The sequence below is a fragment of the Mus musculus genome, chromosome 14, assembly GCF_000001635.26.
Source record: "Mus musculus strain C57BL/6J chromosome 14, GRCm38.p6 C57BL/6J".
NCBI lineage: Eukaryota > Metazoa > Chordata > Mammalia > Rodentia > Muridae > Mus > Mus musculus.
The window spans coordinates 100,413,891-100,437,248 of NC_000080.6; the positions used below are offsets into that span (position 1 = coordinate 100,413,891).

Here is a 23,358-nt window from a genome sequence, read left to right on the forward strand (position 1 = left end):
TACAGCAAGGCTTCTCTGCTTTACTTTGTCCTGTGCTGTGCACAGCTTGTTCATAGAAGTGAAGACGTGGGAGAAGTTATTCTGTGGCAAGAAAAAAGTCATTCTTGTCGGACTTGAAAGGGTGAAAGTCTGGAAGAGGCGAGCATTTTTGATGATATCTTAATTAAAGAAAATTATCCACTCATACTAACTCTGGGAGAGTCATCTTAAATAATATGTACTTCTTTTATATCCCTAAACTTAAAAGGTAAGTTGGCATTCCCCCCCCCCCTTAGATCTTGAAGGGCAGTCTGAGAGCCAATAGCTCAGCCTAAGAAAAGCAGAAGGATTGGCTAAAGGGCTGAAAAGTCTCATGGCAATGAGTCTTGGTCTGTTCTTTTTTTTTTTTTTTTTGGGAAACCAGCTCACGTTTAATTGTGATATTTTAAAATTGTACAAGTTTTTTTACATCTGCCCCCCCACCCCATGTGTCGACTCTTTCCCAAACAACGCTGCATAATATCCAATCCTTAATGTATGAAGCTACATTGAAGCACTGTCCTTATTTTAAAGCTAACAGAATGAAACACATAGTAAGAATGGTTATTGGAAGAAATAAAATGTCTTTCTACATGGAAGGAAAAAGTTATTCATTTGTTTGGCTACACATACACGTTAAAGGATCATCTACTAAATGCTACTCATGTTATAGATTTTATTTGTAAAAGATTTGCTTCAGAGGGTGTGTTTGCTTGTGTATGTGTGTGTGTGTGTGTGTGTGTGTGTGTGTGTGTGTATGAGTATGTATAGGAGATCCACAAAAGGGTGTTGGATCTCTCAGAGTTGGAGTGACAGGTAGCTGTGAGATGTCAATGGATGCTGGGGCTGATTTCAGATTGTCTAGAAGAACAGTGAGTTCTCATAACTGCTGAGCCATCTTTCCAGTTCTAATGTTAAAAGTTTTTACTACTCTCATTTGTCACTAAAAAGTTATTTTATGCAATTTTTTCCTCGCTCAAGCTTGCTACACATGCATATACCTATATGTATATATTTTTGTATTTCACACTACATTTGAGATAGCTTTCTCTTTTGTTTAAAGTCAGTGAAAAGGCTTAGTTTTACAAGTAAGGATACACAGACACATATTCATATACATCTATACAGAAACCTACATAAGAGTTCCTTTCTAAAATTTTAACACACCACTGGTTTTGTTGAGACAGCTGCTGAGAGTATTGGCCACGTCATGAAAACAAAAACATCCCAGAGCTTTGAGGAGCACAGAGAGTATTTTAACCCATCCATTAAAACAAGACCTGAACTTTGATTCCCCTCGTATCTACACTTGATTCAAGCCATAGGGCATTAGATTCGGGTGCTGGCGAGGCAAACAGGAAGCTCTGCTTCTCTCTGTTGGGCAGGCAGTGTATGTTCAGGAAACTGGATGTTCAAATCCTTGTATGGTTTGGGGTTGTGGCTTAGCATGAAGACAGCCCAAGTTCATTCCCCAGTACTACATACACAGGTGGTACAATCCTGTAATCCTAGAACCAGGAGGTGGAGACAGGAGGGCCAGAGAAGTCCACAGTCATTCTCAAAGATGTAGGGAGTTTGAGAGAACAGATTGTGATACACGAGACCTTGTCTCAAGGAAAATAAATGAAAACACCCTGGCACATTTATGTTTATGTCCTTAAATACTGTCCTAGATTTTACCTTAAATTAAAATTCGTAATAGCATTAATAAAGGCAATTTAATAAAATGGTCAGTGGTGGAGCTTGGAAATTCAAACATTTACTTTCATTTTCAGCTTTCAGCTCTCCAGAGAAGGAGCACAGATGCAGGTTCATAGTGAGAACTGGGCACAGGGATCTCGTACACACTAAGCACATGCTATTGAGCACATGGGTCCCGCACACACTTAGCACATGCTCTGATACTAAGTATCTCCAACTCTAAGACATGGGGCATGTCTTTTTTTTTTCTCTTTCCCTACTGCTAAGGATCACATTCAGAATCTTTGTGCTAATTATGCACGCTCTTACCATTGAGCTAAATCCTTAACTTCTCCCTAGCATAAAGGAGAAATATTAAAAATTCTCCTGCTCGTTTTGTAAAGCGTTATTAGAGAATTAAATTTCAAAACAATTACATATTTGCAAGACTGCTTCTTAATCTCCTTACAAATATGAAATGTTTGCTAATTATATTAGTACTTATGGGAAATAAATATTTTAGTTGTATAGTAAAACTTAGAGAAGGCATATCTCACCTTACAGCATGGACATTTGTTATGAAATGAGTTTGCCCATCTTCGTAGCTTTTGACAGACATATACATTTGCTAGAACAGACATATACATGTGATTTCTTTGAGAATTTTATGTTCAATTCACCAACAAGCTCTTGCTCTTTTACTATGTGTCAGGCATTGGGCTGGATGCCGAGGATAGGGAATAATAGCTGTTGTCTATTTGTGAGAAATGCACAGTCTATAATAGAGGGGTTTATTATCTTAAAGGTTGTATTATAATAAGATGTGTTTGTAAGGCCACAAGTGTGCAGAACTTCTGGATGTGCGGGGACAGCGCCTCCTGATGCAACTGTATTGAGTGGCAATGACAGAACATTCTTTAAGAAGGCATCTTGGGATAGGGGTTTTAAAATACCACTAAGCGTCTCCATTTGGAATTGGATTGTGGAGTAGCTAGGTTGTGAGAAGTGTGGCCAGAATGCACATGCAGGGTGTGAGATGCCTGAAACCAGTGCAGAGGCTTGATCATAGGCGCTCGGTGTCTACAGCATGACATACCATGATCTTTCTTATTGTTTTAAGTGTATAAATGTGGAGGCTAAAAAAATCTGAATGTGCTTTCATTAAGCAGAGTTTCAGGAAGATTGAACTGCAGGATGCTCAGCAAATGAATCATTATCACAGCTCCTTTCATGGTTGAATTATTTTGCTTTTAACCTCAACCCCTGAAAGTAAAATGTGTGGCTTATATTCCCGCAGTTGGCTTTTTGGTAATTGTTAAGAATTTCATGTTTTATCAGGATTGTGGACTGGAGTCGGCAGTCTGGCTTTTCATGCTTATACTATTGTTTCACCAGAGGTAACATAATGCAGGCCAGAGCCTTTACTTCTAAATGACGGGTTGTCTTGTCACTCCTCTACCTAGAATACCTAGGGGTTCTGCATCCCTAACAGGGCTAAGTCTTATTGTGATAGACAATGCTGTCATGGCATAGCCCATTGACTGACTCTTCCAAACTTTACTTAATTGCATCACTTTCCACTTCCAAGCAAGCACACTAAGTCTATATCACAGAGGACTCATCACCCCCTCCCCCATAATATATATGTGTATGTGTGTCTATATCTATATCTATATCTATATCTATATCTATATCTATATCTATATCTATATCTATATCTATATCTATATCTATATCTATATCTATATCTATATCTATCTATCCTCCTATCTCATACCTCTAGACATAAACAACAGCAGGTTGAGATAAAGTTAGCTTTCCAAGGTTGAAGTCCTGGGTGGTATATGAGTAGAAGAAAAAGGTGAGGCTGTTGAGGTCATAGTGTAGATCAGACAAAAAAGAATTACAAAAGCTTTAGTAAGAAGGCTTGAACTTTTTCTATATTTGTCTAAACAATTTCAAAATAGATGAAAAACATCCTGTCTTTGACCATGGCTTTGGGAAGATGGCCTGAAATAAAATACTGAAAACTATTTGGCATCTTCCTCTATGATTCTTTTTTTAATTTTACTTTTCTTTCTTCTACTAGTATTCACTACAGAAATATTGTGAATTTTGCCATCAATTGGAATTGGAATTTACTGTACTAGGTCTTCTTGTATGCCAGGTCTTCCGGGATATGGGTGTTCACATTGAGAGGTATGTGTGGGTGACGGCGAGACACTGGGAGATTGTCAAGAGTTGTTGGCAGCAATAAACTTGGAATACATGTATTTTTAAAACAAAAATGTTACTGTGTATGTGATTATTAAAAACCATAAAATTGCACTTTAGAAAAGTCATGCCGGTGGTAGCCTGGATGAGTGACAGCCTGCAAGATGAGATAAAGGTTGAAGGATGACAGAGGAAGAAGGTACAATCAGGGCACTGACAGACAGTTTAGCACAAGTTTCAAGAAAAACTCCCCATTCTTGTGTTTAGTACTGAGTTATTATTACTGTTGTTAGTTGTTCAGAGAAATGACAGACTAGAAGAGGGTTTTTAATTTTGAACATGAACTCATGAGGTGAATTTGACATACTCAGGTAAAGGCATAAGAAGATGATTGCAAGGTTTTAGAACAGGAAATGCTAATCTATAGGTCAATCAATAACTTAGGTCTCTTCTGTGTTTCCATCATGTACCTACCTACTTGTCTACCCACCTGTCTGCCTGTCTCACATTGATTTATATACATTTGTGAATCAGAATAAAAATGTCAAACCATGGGATCACTTTCAGTTATTTATAGAAACAATACACACACACATACACACACACACACACACACAGAGAGAGAGAGAGAGAGAGAGAGAGAGAGAGAGAGAGAGTTGTTTCATAAGAGAAGGAAGGACCCTGCCCCAAGGAGCTTCACAGGTGTCACTGCTATGTCACATGCACATCAGTAGGTGGCAGAGAGGAGAGAGGACATGTCAATATTTAGTGTTCTGACCTATGAATATCTGAATAATTAGTAGTTTAAAATTCCCTGAAAAAAAGCAGACTTGAGGTGACTACCAGTCTGGAGCCAGAGGACCCAGACAGGGACCTAGCCTGAGAGGACCACCAGTCTGTTACCAGGCAGGCCTAGATTGGCTCCCATGATGGGGAGTAAGTCGGAGACCAGAAGAACCCCACCTGGGCCGAGGGCCCCAGGGCAAGAGTGAGCCCAAGACAGATGACACTTGCAAAGAGCCACTCAGGCAGGCTGGGCTAGGAATGAACTCAAGAAAACCATCAGACCTTGAGGTCTGGATGGGGATCTAGCCTGAGACCACCACAAGTTAGGTGCCATGCAGGCCTGGGTGGGCAGAACATGCCTGAGAAGAGCCCTGCCATGTACCATAATGCATGAGCAGGGCATAGTACTCCTGAGACCACTCTTGAGATGATTGTAGATACTCAGACCCTAGGCACTATAAGGAGCAAGTAAGTAGTAGAGAAATGGAAGAGAAAGAGAAACAGAAGGATATAAAAATAGCAAAGAGACATTTGAGGGTAGTGAGGGACAGCCTAATGTGAGTAGCTGGTGATGCTCCCACTGGAAGTCATGTCTGGGTCTGTGACCTAGCAGCTGCAGGAGTCTTTTACAGTGGATGTCCCTCATCTGGTCTGATGCCTGGGGACATGTTGATGTCTGAGAGCTGTGCAGAACTGGTCCCCCTCTTACCTGGTCATCCTGGGAGATCTGGCCCTGGTGGCATGAGAACAAGAGAGCTGACCTTGTCCCTAGCATGCTATAGCATTCTGGAGAGTGGGCCTGGTACATTGTGAGAGTGGCAGGTGAGCTGAACCCAAGGATACTAGCATTAGAAAGCTGGCTCTTTCACTCATCTCCTGTGTGGTGCGATGGACAAAGGAGAGATAACCCTTCCTTGCCCTTCACCACCTGTGGCAGCTGGAACCCCTGGCCCTAGGGTCATGAGAGCAGGAGAGCTGGCTCTGCCCCTCACCAGCTGTAGCACTCAGGAAAGCAGGCCCTGTACCTTCCCTGGGCAGCACAGTAGAGATGACCCTTGTGGTAGTAGTGGGGACAAGCTGGCTCAGAGGATGTGAGCATGGAAGAGTTGGCTTGCCACTTGTCTGTCATGTAGTGACATGGGGGAAGGAAAGATGCTCCCTCCCAAGCTTTTGTCACCTATGGTAGGCAGAAGAGCTGGCCTCAATATTAAGAGGGAGGGAGGGAGGGAGGGAGGGAGGGAGGGAGGGAGGGAGAAAGAGAGAGAGATGTCCCTGTCCTTCACCGGCTGCAACACTTAGGGAGACTGGGTCCTGCACCTCACCTGGTCCCAAGGACATGTCTAGCTCAGACACCTCTCAGGCCCAGATACAGGTCTTTGAATTGGCCCACCCCAACATCTACCCCATCAGTGAACTGCTGGAGTGCAGGAAGGGACTGCTTTTACAGATCCAAAACAAGATCTTCATAGCATGGTAACAACAGGATATCTAAGAGGAGTTCAGTGAGGTTCCAGTACTGATAGAATAGCAGAAGCCAGAGACCTTGCACCAAATGAACCAGTCATTGCAATGAACATTTATAAACACGTAAGTGTGGACAAAAGGGTATACTGTGGGACACACTCTTACAAACCACAGCTTCCAATATGAGGTTTTTTCCTCTATTGTGGGGAGGTTGCAAAGGGTGGAGTGAGGGTACTAGGGGAGGGGGAGATGAATGGAATTGGGGTACATGATGATTCACAAAGAACCAAGCACCCAATAGACAAGCAGACAGACAGGCAGACAGACAGACAGAACAAACAACAACTACAACAAAAGAAAATGAAGGAAAGCAGAGTCAGAAAGAATGAAGAGAGGCCTAAAAATGCCAATGCTGTAGACAGATTTAGAACCTTCCCAACACATTTTACTTCTTGATAGCTTAAGAAGTCAGGGCTTACAAACACGAAATGGCACTCAATGCCACTTATTTCATTTTCTCATTCCTGGTGGAGTGTTATTACCATGTTTATTGACCTGGCATTATCAATACATTTGTCATGTTTTATTAATATTGCATATACCACGATGGTATTAGAAGGTGTTTTTGCAAAGTATGGTCACCTATACATATTTTTTTTAAAGAAAGAAATATTTTTAAGAGAAAAAAGCAAGTTATCTCTCGGAAATAAGGAGGTCTTGAAGTTCAGACAGAGATGGAGTGCGAGTCTCCGGGGAGAGTTGGAGAGATGAAGTAGATGCAGATGCTCAGAGTACATTCTGTAAGTGAATGAAAATTAAAAAAAAAAAAACGACTATTTAAAAAAAAAAGGACAGTTTTATTTTGAACAGACAAAGCTAAGAGGAAAGAATAATAGTTAAATTTTAAAAATCTTATCAACTGTGTATGAAAACCCAAGTAGAATGCTAAGGGATTATGGCAGGGGCTGCTCCTAAGTTCTGTTTCCTAGACACACTTTTTCCGGTCAAAGGTTGTTTGTGGCATTCATTTAACTTTGTCTGGAACATCTGTCTTTGTACCTAGAGGTCTCTTTCCCAAGCTCTGGTAAATAGTAGTGCCGTGGCCCTTCTGTTTTGACACTACAGCCAATCTTATTTTCTCTAAATGTCCTACAACTGTAGTAGCAAAGTACCAGGAGAAACAGTGAGCAACTTCGCATATGTTCCTGATATTAGTGGTACATTCTGGTTTTAAGAACATTACAATTCTGTATTCTCTGTGCACTTCAGGTCGTACCACCCAATAGAAGGGCTTGGACAAATTATTCTTAAAAGTTCGAAGGTGGAATAGAAACAGCCTGTTGTTATACTCCAAGTCAGAGGTGGATGGTCGGCTATGGAAATGACATTTTCCCTGTCTTTCAGAGAAGCGAAGCAAAAGCCCTTCGGATGTTGCCTAGATTTAGTTCCCTGCTGCCAGCAGCAATGGACTGGGTTCCTAGCTGTCACTCTCTAAGCAATGGTTAAATTAAGTCAGGCAATAATGCAAGTACATAAGGGAACCACTCTGCTTCTGAGAAAACTGAAAATAGCTACTTGCCAGCAAATACTGGCCTTGATGGGTGTGAGAAACTGTACAGGTAAGGTCCGTGACAGTTCCCTTCCCTACAATGCTCCAAAGAAAGACTGGGTAGACAGTGGAGATCGCTTTGGTAGAGTTCCCAAGAGAAATCCCAGCCTGAGCTTGGAGAGCCTCTGAAGAAAGGTGGGCTCAGCATCCTGCTGCAAATGGCACCTGAGTGCCTCAGAGTGCTGCAGCTGAGGTTTGCTGTGTGTGGCACGCAGGACCACGCCCACCTGTCACAGTGTTAATGATAGTGGTTTCAAGGGTTAAAAACATTGGAGTGAGGATAGAGAGGTTAATTATTTATGGCAAACACTTGAAATGCTCCAGGAATAAACTTGTATTTTCTCATTAATTTTAAAAGAAACAAATGTCTTTCTCTCTCTCTCTGTATAGTATGTGTATATATATATATATATATATATATATATATATATATATATATATATAATGTGTGTATACATATATACATTATATAAAAATTATCTTATTGTCTGAATAGTGTGATGGGAATAAATTTCATTTTGGAGGTTGTCTAGATTCCAAAGAAAGTAAATTGTGGGTAGAAAAGGGTTGGCAAAAACAACAGAGTTGATGTTTTGGTTTTTATCCTGTGGTAAGATGGGTGTGGCAAATGATCTTGATGATGTAGATTGGTCTAGATTGCTTTGAACTAAAAAGTATTTTTAAAAGGTAATTTCTCCATTGTTCCAGGTTTCCTGGACAACTTAGATTAAAGAGTAATATTTCTCTGTAACAAGGTCTTTGTAAAAACATCAGACAGAAGTGTATCATAGAGAGATCGTTGTCCTGTTAATTGAACATTCCTCTGTCATCAGGTTTTTGTTATTTATCAGAATGTACCAGCCCTGTGCATATGTGAACAAGGAAGGGAAGGATTTCACACATACTGCCTGGTTTTCCTCATCTTGCCAAGTAGACTTTAAACACATTTTCCTCTTATTTATGTGGACATCCTCTACTGATGTCCTTATATGGAGGTGGAGGGCATGGTCTTCTTAAGATTGCCAAATACACAGACTGGAACTGAGCTCTGGGCACTGACCTGTGGGTCTTAGGAGTACAGCACCTGAGTGCTGAGTGTGTGAACTGAGTGTGTGAACTCACTAAAACAGGGAATGATTTTCTAGGTTCTAGAAAACCTAAGCTAATTAAATTAAAGGGATTAACACTGCTAAAGAAGGATATGGTCACTGTCAAAATGGCATGTGGGGTGAAGCAAAGAAGCCCAAAGCAACCAGAGCTCATTAAAACACTGCAAGGAGAGTGAGTGGGGACGGACAGCTCAGAACTCCATCTTTGTAGGCAAGACTATCAACACCAAGACGCTGAGTCCCATAGATGAACTAATGCGTGATGAACACAAGCGTTGTCATGATTCCAACCTCCCATATTCTGCTTATTATTTGGCTTCCACGTAGAAATAGCTGGTAATGACATCTCCAATATTGGGAACATTGAGTGGTGAGCCTGATTCAAATGAAGTTTTGGCTTTTTATGTGTGCTTGCTAGTTTGGTTATCTTAAGATTTATTGAGGGAGTGTTTGCTCTTACTCCCTGGAAACATTTGTGTTTCGACGCTATACTATTTAGTTTAGCCTGTTTCCTCCTCATAGCTGAGAATCACCAGGAAGGAGAGTCTTAGTGAGTAGTTAGGTTGAACTGTGTGCTATGTCTATGGGGGACTGTCCTGATTGTTAGTGGATGTGGGAAGACACAACCTATTATGGGCTGTGCCATTTCCTAGGGAGGAGTTAAAGACATCCACTCTGGCTCACAGTTCACAGGTTTGTGGTCCACTGGAAGATAGAAAGTATGGGAAAATCACTCAGTATGTGGAGGTGGGATATTGCAGTGGGGCCTTCTCACATTGTAGTGCACCAGAAAACATAAGACTTCCTGGAACCAAAGACTGAGACGTAATCTTTCAAAGACCACCAGTGACTTATGTTTTCTATTCAGGCCTACTACATATAGAGCCTATAGTCTCTATGCAGCATCCCTGGCTGGGGGGACAAGAGTTGAAAACACAGGCCTATGGAGCTCATTTTTAATTTGAACACTAACAACCACTGATGCTTCCAAAGAAGACTAAGCAAGCAAGCTTGACCCAAGTACTTGGCTGTGACATAGGGGTTAGTTAGGGCACCTGAAATGTAATATTCTTCCTGGCATAGAGACTTCTGTTGACCTCCAAGCTCAATGACTTAAGTCAGAACTGGGCACTGTCCAGACCCTGTTTGCAGTTCGCAGAGGCAAAGCTTCTAGTTCTGCAAGCCTGAGTTACTGATTGGTCCTCAGATGGGAGTGGCTGAGAACCCAGATGGCAGGTAATCGTTAGGGGAGGCTGGCATAGGGCTAGGCCAGGCTGCAACTGACAGCTGTGGCTATGATTCACTCCAGCAAGCATCCGTTCCACCACTAAGGACCTTACAAGCTGCATCCTCTCGTGCCAGGATTTTGCTTGCCTTGCTGTGTTTTATTTCTTTATCTTTAACATTATGTGCCAGCAATCCTTATCAGAAATTATGCTTGTGCTATTTTTCAAAGGATTTTAGATTTTTTAAACGCAAATCTTGTTTTCCCTGGAAGATTATTAGGTCTGGGCTCTGCTTTCCCGGAGACCTTTAGCTGGGGCTAGCAGCTCAGTTAGCTCATTTTCTTTTCTCTTTAAAACATTATCATGTAGGCAGTGGGTCCTGCAGGGCTTGCCACAGAACTGTGGTGCCCTGTGGTCAGACACTGTTGCAGACAGACCACTTCCCCTGCTGTTTCTAGGTTCAGCATTGTCTGCAGTATCCGGCAAGGTAGATTCCTAACATACCAATCTCAACCAAATACTGACTACATCGCTTAACCTTTCACCCCTCAGAGGCTTATAGTGTATCACAGTGTGTGGGTTCCATATAGAAAGTGAGCAGGAGCTGGAGAGAGTGATGGAGAAGATAACTATACTCTTATTCCTCAAGACTTAGCTATTATCTTCCTCAGGCACTGAGTTCAGAGTCCAGATACTAATTATTTTTCCATAGCAATGATTATATATGATAAAGTCTTCCTAATCAAAAGGAAAAAAACCCATTTAACTTTGAGGCATCATTCCCTCCTTATTTTTAGATTTTTCTTATTTTCTTAAAATTTAAATGTACGTATGTGTGCCTGTATGAGATTATATGCACCATGTGAGTGCATGCTAGAAGATGGCACACTAATTGTGCATTTAAAGTGTGGAATATGCTGAGAATTTGTTACTTCTTTTTAGTCTCAAAAATCATAAAGAAGACCTAATTAATGCAACTTCCCCAAGGGATACATATATTTACAAGTTGTAGTCAGTGCAGATGCACCCAAAAGGCTGGTATTGAATGAGTGTCTATATGACCTCAAAACACGAGAGAGATCACAATCCTTCCATCCTTGGTTTGATGAACTCACAGGTCTGGAGTGTGCTTCCACACCATCTGCGTTTAAAGATGGTCAAGTTCATGTGAAAGGAGGCAAAGAGCTGGGCAGTGAGATGACTCCCTAAACATTCATGTGTTAAGCTATGCCATCTTGCTACCTTGTTTGACTCATTTCTCCTTTTAGTACCCTCCAATTAAGAAACCACATATACATGCTTAGGTTTTATCTAGTTGTTCTATGAGTAAGTAAAGATGGCCACAAATAGATCACAGGAAGGAGGTCCTGCCAAAGAAGGAGGAGTTCTCCTACTCAGAACTGAGATCATCAGTCAGAGGTGCCTGGGGAGTGGGAGAACAAGGACACCATTGCCCACCAGAGTGGTCTGCATTAGAGGCTAGCAAGATGCTTGTTGGAATATCTATAATTTGCTCCTATAAATATGGCATAGAGACATCACACCTATGAAAATACTTAGCTGCTTTAAGGAAGGGACAATCTCATATTATCCCCCTTGAGACTTCCATAATGCTTAGCAGGGGTCACTTGTCCCAAGTAGATGTTCCATACATATTACTTAATGAGAGGGTAAGCTTGTCACCAGGTTATTGAGGGAAGGTACTTGGGTGCCAATTCTCATATGTGGCAGTCGAATTCCAGTAGTGACACCGAAGGATCACATCATTGTTTGTGAAGGACACTCATTTGCGGAAGGTATAAAGAGAGCTGGGGTTTTAGTTGCTTATCAATTAAATGACATTTAGCCTTTTATGTTGCACCATTTAGCAGCAGGCTACTAATCAGAAATTCATTCAGCTCTCAATTGCTTGATAAAGTGAGACAGAAAATGGATATCATTTTAGGAAGTTGCTTTACCAAATTATTTTTGACCCGAGAAGGCTATCCACCAAGCAGTGACTTGTAGAGTCTATTATGTTGAATGGCTTCTACATAATTAAAATTGTGTTTGTAGCCTAGAAATTATCTCTTAAGACATCTTTTCTCCATAACTGAGATAGTTATATAAGGCAAACTAACTCATTCCGCAGACTGCTGCTGTTTACTGAGGGAATAAATGTATTTCCATAAAATTCAAATAAAATATTCTTATGTTTCTGTTTAAGGCCATCATCTGTTGAGATGATGGCCTGATCCTCGTATTGAAGTCAAGAAAGAACAGCTTCAAGCTTCAGAGAAGCACAGCCCTGATAACAGCTAACACTGAAATCAGGATGGCCCTATGCATAAGAAACTAAGAGAAAAACATAAGCAGAAGAGAACCATAAACATAGCTTAAATAAAGTCACCCGCACTTCAGTCCCAGCTGGCCCTTTCTTGTGCTCTCTGGGTCTCTGTTCCTGTTCATTACAAATCAAGAGGCTGGAACTGGTCCTCATTGTTATGAGGGTGAAAAGTTCCCAAGTACCATGCAGGTCTGGGAGGGACTGTATGAAAGATTGGTGCAGTAAAACAATCATCGTGAAATGACCGGCAGGGGACACATAGATCAGCAGGTAAATTACTGCGGGTGGGATAATACTCCTTAGCGCTTCCCGGTGGACCAGCAGCACAGTAGAGCCTGCACGTCAGCTCCTTGGCGGTACTTGTGTCTTGAGTTTATTTGTATTAAGCTTTTCTTTTATTAGTGGAGGGTTCTGGGCAGGGGTTCTCTAATATTTCATGATGATTGTCATGAAATTTTGGCAGTGGATTTGTATTTGCAGAGACTCACTGTCATCCACCCTTCCATTTTTAATCACATTTTGATCTTACATTACACACGCAATGGTAGAATGATAATTAAGCTTTGTCTCACTGTCCTTTGAGGCATATTTTCACGTATTAATTGTTGATTAACCTGCTTTTCGGTCTAGCAGTTGTTAACCCGTGGCATCTTCTTGATTTAAGGACCTAGTATTGGAGACACTGAAAGACCAGGGAAATGTCTTAAATTTTGGCTTTGGGGACTCTCAAATGCTGGGGGGCAAAATGCAGGGCAAGATTTGGAAGAATATATAATTACCCAGCATCAATCTTAATCATACTGTTTGGGAGGGTTGTGGCCTGGGGGAAGCCGGAGCTCTGAAGGTTGGCTGTTTCTCAGAGCCCTTCTGTCTGGACCTGTGGTCTGAGTCCCAGGCTAGAAGTGACTGCAAACCCATCTGAGACACAGTAGAGACTAGTGTTGGTTCTCCTGAGCAGGATCTGGGAAAGCAGTGAGTTTCTTGAGTTCTCCTGTGGGACAAGAACCAATGAAACATCATGACTGACCTCTAGAGTGAGCTGCCTTCTTGAGTTCTGAAGCTCCCATTCTGCCTCACACAGCAGTGGTTAAGGCAGGCCCAGAATATACAAGCATGACATAGAAAGCCAGCATACAGTATGTGGCCAAGGTCATGGTTTGATGATGAAATGTCTCCAACAAGCTCATGCACTTGATCATTTGGTTCCCAGTTGGTGGTGGCGTTTTGCAACATGGAGCCTAGCTAGTGGAAACAGATTGCTGGCACATGTGTGTTGAGGTTTATAGTCTGGCTGCACATCTTAGACCAGCTCAGGCTCCTTAACCAATCTGACACAATCAAGGTCCCCCTGGTTTAGCTATAGACTGCTTCTGTGGCAGAACCTTTCCAACCGCTATGAACCATATCTCCTCAAATCATGAGCCAGAATAAATCTTTGCTCCCTTTAGTTTGTTCTTGTCAGGAAGTTTGTCAGAGCAATGTAACAAGTAGCTTAAGATACACAAAATGAATCAAATGTGGAGAGAAATAGAATGGACCAAAGACAGAGATCCTGGGTTCATTTCTTCTGATGTCCTGACAGATTGTAAGACTTCGCCCGAAAATCAGATGCACTATGGAGTATCAGGATTTGATAACCATTAAGTTTTCCCACCTTAGAGGTTATGAGCTTCCTGGGGAAATTAATTTCAGTTATATGGCAATAAAAAAACAATGCACTTTTACACATCTGATTTGTGGACACAAATTAGTTTCCAACACTCAACTGCATTAATATTCATGAAACTCTGATGCAATTTTAGTTGTCTTTGGTGCCGTTTCCAGCTCTAATACAGCTTTCCTGATCTTAGTTTGAATTCTCAGCTCCAATGAATGCTCCTCGTGCTAGCACCAAACAGCTATTATTTATATTAATTAGGTATATTTGTCTGTATTAATAATAAATAACAAAGGTCACCTCACTATATGCCTAGTCGTCAGCAAAGGGAGTGGAACTGCATCCTTTTCACTTTAAGTTACATTTATAATCCAGGAAACACCAAAGGGCAAGAGGTTAAGTTTTAGAATTTTATGACTTCTCAATCTATGCTGTTTTGAATGAAATACAGGATGTGTGCAGGGTGCTATGGATATTGACAAGCCTAGGTGATAGGACAGATAATGAAAACGGAGTGCCTACGTATAATGGAATTCCATTCAGCTGTAAAGAAAATAAAATCATGAAATTTACAGGTAAATAGAATTGGAAAACATTGTCCTTAGTGATTCCCATTCTTAATCATATGCAGATCTAAACATATCGCCTTTAGATGCATGTGTGTTCAATTTGGAATACCTGTATGATACAGGACACTAGAAAGGGACTGTTCATTGGGATTCACAAAAAAAGATCTTAAGGGATAATAGATGGAAGAACACAGGTGATAGGAAGGGAGTAAAAGGAAAGGGGGGTTAGATGGGAGGGAGATGGGATGGTGGGGCAGAAGAGGTGGCTGTTGGAGGCATAACTAATATTTAGGACATCTAGAAAAAGTCACATTGGTAAAACAGTCTACATATAATCTAATTCTCCTTACTTATTCAGTCTATTACATCTACATATGTCAAATATTAGGATATAAGTATCTTTTCTAGTCTCTTGCCATATCTACATATGTATACATTGTCAATAAAGTAGTAATTGCCTGTTAGTTTTAAAAGTTTTCTCAATGTTGGCAGATAGCCGGGGTGTAGGTGCACAGAACAGAGCCTGAGCAAACAGCTCTGTCCCTAGGCCTCCAATGGTTTTCTGTGAGCTTCTATTGGAGTGGTGTCTTTTCTCTGAACTTTAGCTGTGTTGTATACACCATGAGCGATCAGAGTAAAAAGTGATGTTGGATCTTTATTAATGCAGAGCTGGTTCCCTGGATGTTCACTCCCCTTGAAAAGGAAATCAAAAGTATCAGAAGACCAGTAAGTGGGACTCAGGTATGTAGAAAAACTATAAATTTCGATGCATGAAAATGCTAGTGACTGTGTTATTGGTGTGTTCCGTAAGGATAGCAGTGGATAAACAGAGGCAGAATAGAAGCTACGTTTTTGTTCTCGGGATACTTGACAGGTATCATGATGCTCAGTTGTTAGCTAGCTTGGTCTCTCTGTAAGCGAGTGTCTCCCCATCCCCACCTTCAAACAGTTCACTTTCCCCCAGTTTTCTTAGTAACTGAACTGTGCAGACTGGGCTATTGCAGAAACAGATCTCAAGATAGGACTTGGTGCAAGTCGTTTATTGGGAGGTGAGAATGGAGAAGAAAGAGAATAGAAAAATTATATAGGTGTAAAACATTTCTTCCCACTGGAAACACCTGGAATGCTGAGCAGAGCCTGATCCAGAGATGCTCCCCTCTGCTCGGCAATACAACCGAGGCATTAATAGCCTGCTTCCCATCTCTCACTTGTTCATGGAGTAAGCTCTCCCAAATTATGGCCTGTGCCCCAGATAGGCCAGCCATGCTTCTATGGCCAGAAAAAGCCCAAGGCTGGAGTGTCGCAGATGCTGTGGTAGGTAGCAGGTGGTGTGAATGGAAATGGGGATGGAGATGCCAAAGGGATTTGGGCAGGACACCAAGAGCATCTGCCGTTCCACCCTACTCCAAGTCAGGATATCTGTGCAAGGTATCCTCTCCTAGCCTCAATTTTCATATATCCTTGTAGGAAAGAGTCCCTTCCATGTGAAGGTTCTTTCTGCACTTCTTGTCTCTCTGTACCATGTCCCCCATCAGCTTCTCCTCCACTATAGGACAACACACAAAGTTTTGCTCTGATTCTTGCTAAGCTGCTTTCTACTCACAATGTATTCTTCAGTCACTTACAACACTCCATATTCTCCTCATTGTATGGAGCTTCGGTATAGAGAATGCAGTCAATGTGTTCATTTTTTTTCCAGGTCAAGTTCATATTTCTTACAGGTTATTCAACTCAAAGGCTGTTTAATAACAATGCCTTTGACAACGTCTGCTCAGTTCATGTGTTCCTTCTTCCTTTCTCGCTGATTTCCTGAATGTCAACCCTCTTCTACTTTGTGTGATTAGGTGCCTATTCCAAAAGTGTGGGATGCTCAAGTCTGCTTGTCCTCAGCACACCTGTGATGCCTACCCTTCCCTTCTGAGTTCTACTTTGAAGAACTTGAATAAGGTCTAGGTAATATGATTTTGTTGCACTCTATAAACCTTGCCTAGTGACTGGTGCAAAGGCATATGTGTAGAGACATTGCATGACTACTCTACGCCACTTAAGCTGATGGAGATTTTAATGGAGAGTTGACATTACTATTTCTGAGGATGCTTTTACCTAAAGCATTAGTAACTATATTAAGGATGGAGCGTTTCCCTTGTATTCCCTGAGAAGGTTTATATTTAGGGTCCCTTGAATAGTAAGGGTCCAAAAATGATTATAAATTAAAATCAAATTGATAAGTCCAAGGCTCTGTGTCTCCTGCTTTGGTGAATGATGGTTTGGAACCCCAGAGGCTCATTGTTCCTTCCTAGCCAAGTTATAGCAGCAATTCAAATAGAGTACATCATTGTTCAAAAAAAAGTAATTATTAATGTTGGCTCCAAATATAAAACAATAAATAAACATGTTCCAAAATTGTGAAAGGCAAAACTGGACATTATTGGTGAAAATGTAGAGAAAATTTAGAAAGAAAATTATTATTAATGTATGGGTTAATCGGGCTTTATAATATATCCAAAAATAAAATGAGTACTTATAAAATAAATAAAGAACCCCATCCACCCACAAATTGGTATGAGGGGCAAAATAAGCATAACATTTTGTGGTTGTTATTATTACAAATAGAAATGAAAGAAAAGAAAACAAAATTAACGAGAAAGAAACGTTATTCACTTAAGATCAAGATGTACTAGAAGAGCATGCACCTTTTAAAATGCCCAAATATTGAACAGAGTAGTATCAATGATCATTATACAAAGGTAGCATCTCTGAAATATGCTCTATTCCTAAAGGTACAATCAAAAATCAGCAGAAGTAAATTGCTACAGTCGCACTGGTATATGTTCTGTTCTGTTCCATCCCTGTCAAGTGTTTGCTCTTCACTGCTGGGTGTCTCTTTCATATTATATTGCAGTCAGGTTTTCAGTTCTGAACAACTGTGGCTGACAAAGTCTGTGTTGGCAATTAGTTGGTAAGGACAGAGATGAAGGTATCTCAGCTGGTGATAAAAATGCAAGTTCATAATTATTTTCACAGAATTTTTTGGTCAAGTGGATTTTAATGAATGATGCTTTGATACTGCGAATGTCATACTGAACCTCTAGCTGAGAATGATGGAAAACTATTACTTTGATGCTGACTGGAAGGTCCTGAGCCATGTTCCAGATCCATAGGATTCAAAGAAAACAGAAAAACAAGTATAAACTGTAAATGCTATTGAAGTATTTATACATAACATGTTCACAATCCAGAGTGACTTATAATCTTTGTCCTAAGGTTTTGGACTCGCATGCAAACTATAGGCTTCCAAGTGTTAACGTCAAATGTTGATTCATAATAATTTGATAATACAAATTGTTAAGTTAGCGATTATTAACAACAAATACATTGACATTTACAAAAGAGAATCAGTATTAAAATAAGTTCTTCAGATTTCCAATTGAGGTACTTTTCATTTATAAATTACTAACGTTGCTCAATTGAGATACTTTTATATTTCTCAATCAAAAAGCTGCTCAACAGAAGATGGCCTAGTCCGCCATCTTTGGGAAGAGAGGCCCCTTGGTATTGCAAACATTATATGCCCCAGTAGAGGGGAATGCCAGGGATAAGAAGTAGGAGTGGGTGGGTAGGGGAGTGGGGGGTATGGGGGACTTTTGGGATAGCATTTGAAATGTAAATGAAGAAAATACCTAATAAAAATATATATATTTTTTTAAAAAGCTGCTCAAAATGTAATTGATTGCCAGAGAAATGACCCTGTCATTAAGAGCATTGGCTGCTCTTCTAGTGGAGGCAGATTCAGTTCTCAGTGCACACACGGTAGCTTACAACCATTTGTAATTACAGTTCCATTGTGTCTGGTGCTGTTTTCTGGCACTTATAGTCCCTGTACACATAAAATGCACAGGCAGATACAGACAGAACGCACAACACATAAAAAAATAAATAAGGCTTCATGCATATGTTTTTACTTTTATTATACACACACACACACACACACACACACACACACACAAAAACCCTAGAATCAGAGACTCTTCACTTTCTCAAATCCATCCCAAAGTTGGGGAAATGGAATAATCTTAAAGAATTCAAAGTTTCACAGTTATGTCTCTACCTTGTAGAAGAGATTACTACAAAGTAGAGCCAGATCTCCATGAGTTCACATAGTACAGGATATAAAGAAGTAGATTAGGATCATTGCTTTCCAAATTATATGATGATGTACCCATCCACACAGTGCACCATTGCTTCTTAGTCATTTCAGCATCCTGGCTCTTACTTCCTTTATTGACTCCAGAGTAGTCAATACATATCCTCTAATTAATTTGAGTTTTTTTCTTTGTGGCCATTGTATACCTTCCCTGGAAATGAAGTGCCTTAACTAGCTTGGATGTAACATCTAAGCATATGGGACTGTGTGTGCATGCATGTTCATATGTGTGCACATGTGCATGTGTGCATGTGTGGTCCTTCAGGAAAATGAGAGTTTGGTTTGTATCTGGCATTACCTGAGTTATAAGCAGAGAGCATGCCATCATGCCCATGAAGGACAGATGACAGATGGTGGTGGGCAGTAAAACAGTAAACTTTTATGTCATCACTTGGAATCCATCACACACTGGAGGAAAGGCTTTGGGTATCAGCTTGCTACTGGTGAATAACAGCTGGAGATATTCAAGAGTTGGGGGAGTAGATGCTTTAAACAACACTGGGTGGGTGGCCTTAAGAAAGAAGAGAAATATGGTATTCTTAAATAAAAAACCTTAACCTCAGGGCTATGGTGGTGCTGGTAGAATCTTTTGATTTTAACAGTTATACACCAGAATGGGCTAAGAAAGAAATGAAAAGTTGATCATAGGCTGCCAAGTGTTCACATTATGTAGTATTTCTTCTTTCCAGGCTTCTGGTAGAAATGTTAAAGTATTAAATGGGATAGAATGAGACATAGGATTTTGAATTAGGGATATCTGGAAAGATTTGAATGTTTTAAATAGCTATGGATGCTAAACATCTTTAAACTTCATTTTCTCTGTCTTAGAGAGCAAGTCCTCCCTTGGTTGAGTTGATTCTCTTTAGTTTCTAACCCTATGTCCTTCATGTTCATCTCAAATCAATAACTGGAGTTGATTTTCAGCAGAGTCAATTATGATGACAATCTTTATAATAGGTTTATATAACAAAACAAATCCATCTACCAATTTATGTAATAAAGACCTAAGGGGGAAATAGATGGTACTAAATTCTGAGCCTGCTCAATCAAAAGGCAGAGAAAAATAGACTTAGATTAGTCCAATCCTTTTTCTTTGCTAAGTAGAGACATGGAACAATTATCTGAACTCGTGCAGACGGCAAAGTAGTCAGAGTGGTTTGAACGAGATGTGACCCCCTTATTTTCGTGAGCTTGAACACATGGCTCGCAGTCGCTGATGGTCTTTGTAGGGGTGGTGAGGAGAGGTGGAGTTCTTGGAGGGAGTCTTTGGGGGCAAGCTTTGAGATTACATGGCCTTGCTTTCACTTCCAGGTCCTTCTCTGCTTTATCCTTGTAGTAAAGGATGTGTGTGTGGTCCTGCTTCCAGCTCGAGCCTCCTCTCTTCCCACCTCAATAAACTCTATTCTTCTGGATACATAAACCTAAGTAAATACTTTCTTCTGTACAGTGCCTTGGCCATGATGTTTTATACAGAAAAAAGTAATAAATATAATCGTTGATTTTAACGTTTAGGTGGATTAGGTGACTGGAAACTCTACTGAAATGAGATTAGCCTAAAAAAAGTTAAGCTAACATAAATTATTTTCCATACTATACAGGGAGAAATTGAAAGGTATCATTTCTAGTATACATCTCACCTTATTCCTAACAGTTTCAGCAATGGACACAGAAGAAGACCCTTTAACTAAAGTTTTGAAAAATACTGTAGTGCTGGAACCAGTTCTATCACTAGTCTATGTGGTTAGCACTTCTGTTCAGGATGTTTTTCTAGGAATCACCAATGTGGAGATGCCCTTGCTCCTTCCAATGGGATTGTGAAAGTCCCTCAGTAGAGCAAGGCAGGTGCAGAGGCTGGTTCGGCAGGCAGTCTCTAGAGGCTAGGTTTTCTGCTTTCCTTAATATTGACTTATTGATCTCTAAACCTACAGATGGAAAGTGTGTGGGAAACCCACAAATTCCTTATCCATTCTACTTTCCATGTGAGAGAGTGAGCTTACAAAAATAGGAGATATAGCTGTTGCACTATTTCCTGGCTTGGTGTCACTTTGGGGTGTAAATATATGCTGAAAGGGGGCACACATGTAAACTGTTCACTTGTTTCAGGATACTGGCTGCACAATGACTAATATTTTTGGCAAAGAAAAATGTCATTGTGGTTTCTCATGATCAGAGCCAAAGTTTATGGAGTTTTGATGACAAATAAACTTGACCCAAGTCCATCTCATATGAGGCCCAGGGGATTCTGCAACACATTTTATCTCTACTTTCTGCATGTAGTCTACTAAAAGACATCCCAGGCAACTGGCCATTACTCACAAAGTTCTCTATTTTATAAATAAGTATTATCTTTAACGAAAGGACCAGAATGGTCACTTTTCTAGAGCAACCCATTCTTTCTATAGAATCCCACAGATTAGTTCTATCAAGAAAGGCTGAAAAGATAAGGAGTGGTCCTTTCCATCACAGTTCCATTTAACTCCCCAATTAGGCTGATGCAGAAGACAGATGGGTCTTGGAGAATGAAAGTAGATTATCATAAGCTTAATTAGGTGGCATTTCCAGGAGCAGCTGCTGTTCCAGATGTTGTCTCCTGACTAACTCCAATCAATACAGCCCCTGGCTATCAGTCCAGGCTACAGTGCAATTACCCCTACCTGGCAGTCCATAGGACCTAGCAGATCGAATGGAGGATTGACTAGCTGGGAGCAGATTGAGATGTTTATGGAGCCCCAGTAGCAAATTCACAGTTGAGATGCAAAGTATTATTTTTGTAATATCCATGGCCTTTTCAGCAAACTATTTTCCTTTCCTTTTCTTCTTCCACCCTTTCTTTCATCCTTCCTTTCCTTTTTTTAGTTCTTTCTTTTTTCTTTTTGTTAGCAATTAGATGCCTGACCTTGTGATTTTTAGTTTCCCATTGTTAGCTTATCGTGAAAGTACTCACCAAAAATAATAACACCACTATATATGTGTGTGTGTTTATATATATGCATTGTATTTCTATCAAGACTGAATACATATGTGGAAATATTGAGTGCATAATTAAAACTGAACAGGGTTCCTCATTCTCCAAATACATGTCTTCTTCATGTTACTTGACTGCTTTCTCTCAGAACCTTTCAAGTGGACTTATGGAAGTGTTTTAATGCTTAGCCAGTATCCTAAGGAGCAAATAAATAGATAAAAATAAAGGTAGGTAGGCAGGTAGATAGATGTAGGCACACAGATAGATAAAAAGCCTGGATTATAAATATAAAATAAAGAATGGAAGTATAAATGTTGATTTTCTGAGACCATCATTAGTGTATTTAGGCAACTTTACTAACTACTCAACTCACTGTTGATTCTAAATGGAGGAACATCCAGTCTATATATCCTGGAAAAAAGTTAAGAAGTTGGCTTAAGTAGTGATATAATTAGTAATAGTTTATAGTTTTAAGAGGTGATTGAAAATATAAGAATTTGGCTTGAGAATAGTTGGTAACCTTGGAATTTACATACAAGAAAGACATTCACATACAATTTCAATGTTTGTCAGAATTATCTGAAGAGTCACAACTGATGCTAACCCACTTCCTACATGTCAATCATCCTTGTCTTCTAAATTTCTCAGTCCTTGCTTAATGGTCTCATTAATTATGCAACATAGTTGATAGCTATGAAACTGACTATAATAGACTTAATGGTTCCCTGTTTCCCAAAGTTATGTTTACCTTCCAATATGCAGAAATTAGATATTGTGATCTTATTTGAGAGAAGGTTTACATGAAGTAATTAAATTTAAAATTTGAGAATAAGATCGCCTGGATTGTATGAGTGGACCTTAAATCTATCGAAAAGCACCATGGGGACTTGGGATATACCTTAATCAATAAGTGTCGATAAAGTGTTTCAAAGTCATCTCAGCACAAAGACCTGAATTTGACTTCCTAGAAGGCAAGATCATAATGCAACTTGTAATACCATCACCGAGCCGGCGGGAACAGGGCCTCAATAACCAGCCATCCTCAGCCTCATCTACTTCCCGAGTTCCTGGCTAATGAAAGAGCTGGTCTTGGAAGAACAAAAGAAAGCAAAAAAGCAAGAAAGCAAGAAAGCAAGCAATAAATAGAGAAAGAAAGAAAGAAAGAAAGAAAGAAAGAAAGAAAGAAAGAAAGAAAGGAAGGAAGGAAGGAAGGAAGGAAGGAAGGAAGGAAGGAAGGAAGGAAGGAAGGAAGGAAGGCAGAAAGACAGAAAAGAGAGAAAGAGAAAGGAAAAACAGAGAACACCAAAGTCTCTCTCTCTTCTCTCTCTCTCTCTCTCTCTCTCTCTCTCTCTCTCTCTCTCTCTCTCTCTCACACACACACACACACACACAATACACTTAAAGAAAAGTGTCTTTACATAGAAAAGAGAAAATAAACACAGAGAAGATTATGTGAATATACATATAGCAATTGAAACCATAACAAGTAAAAGCATTGGATTCTTCAGAAACAGTCACAAATAAGGAACAA

General features: G+C 40.1%; 1 long non-coding RNA gene and 1 other non-coding gene across 6 annotated transcripts in view; both read left to right on the forward strand.

The window, feature by feature from the left end:
• The first annotated feature begins 3,468 nt into the window (after positions 1 to 3,468).
• Positions 3,469 to 23,358, forward strand: part of Gm34199 — a 74,868-nt gene continuing 54,978 nt past the window's right edge. For 3 of the 5 annotated variants that reach the window (XR_003951136.1, XR_003951138.1, XR_383701.4), the window contains exons 1-2: positions 8,274 to 15,399; positions 16,503 to 16,611. This is a non-coding gene — a long non-coding RNA (predicted gene, 34199). Of the gene's footprint in view, positions 3,898 to 8,273; positions 15,400 to 16,502; positions 16,612 to 17,682; positions 18,703 to 23,358 lie in introns of those variants that run through there. The other 2 variants (XR_003951137.1, XR_874901.3) reach the window with 2 other exon arrangements.
• Gm26367 lies at positions 4,593 to 4,724 on the forward strand. The gene has a single exon (XR_003951300.1). It is a non-coding gene; the product is annotated as a small nucleolar RNA SNORA17 (small nucleolar RNA).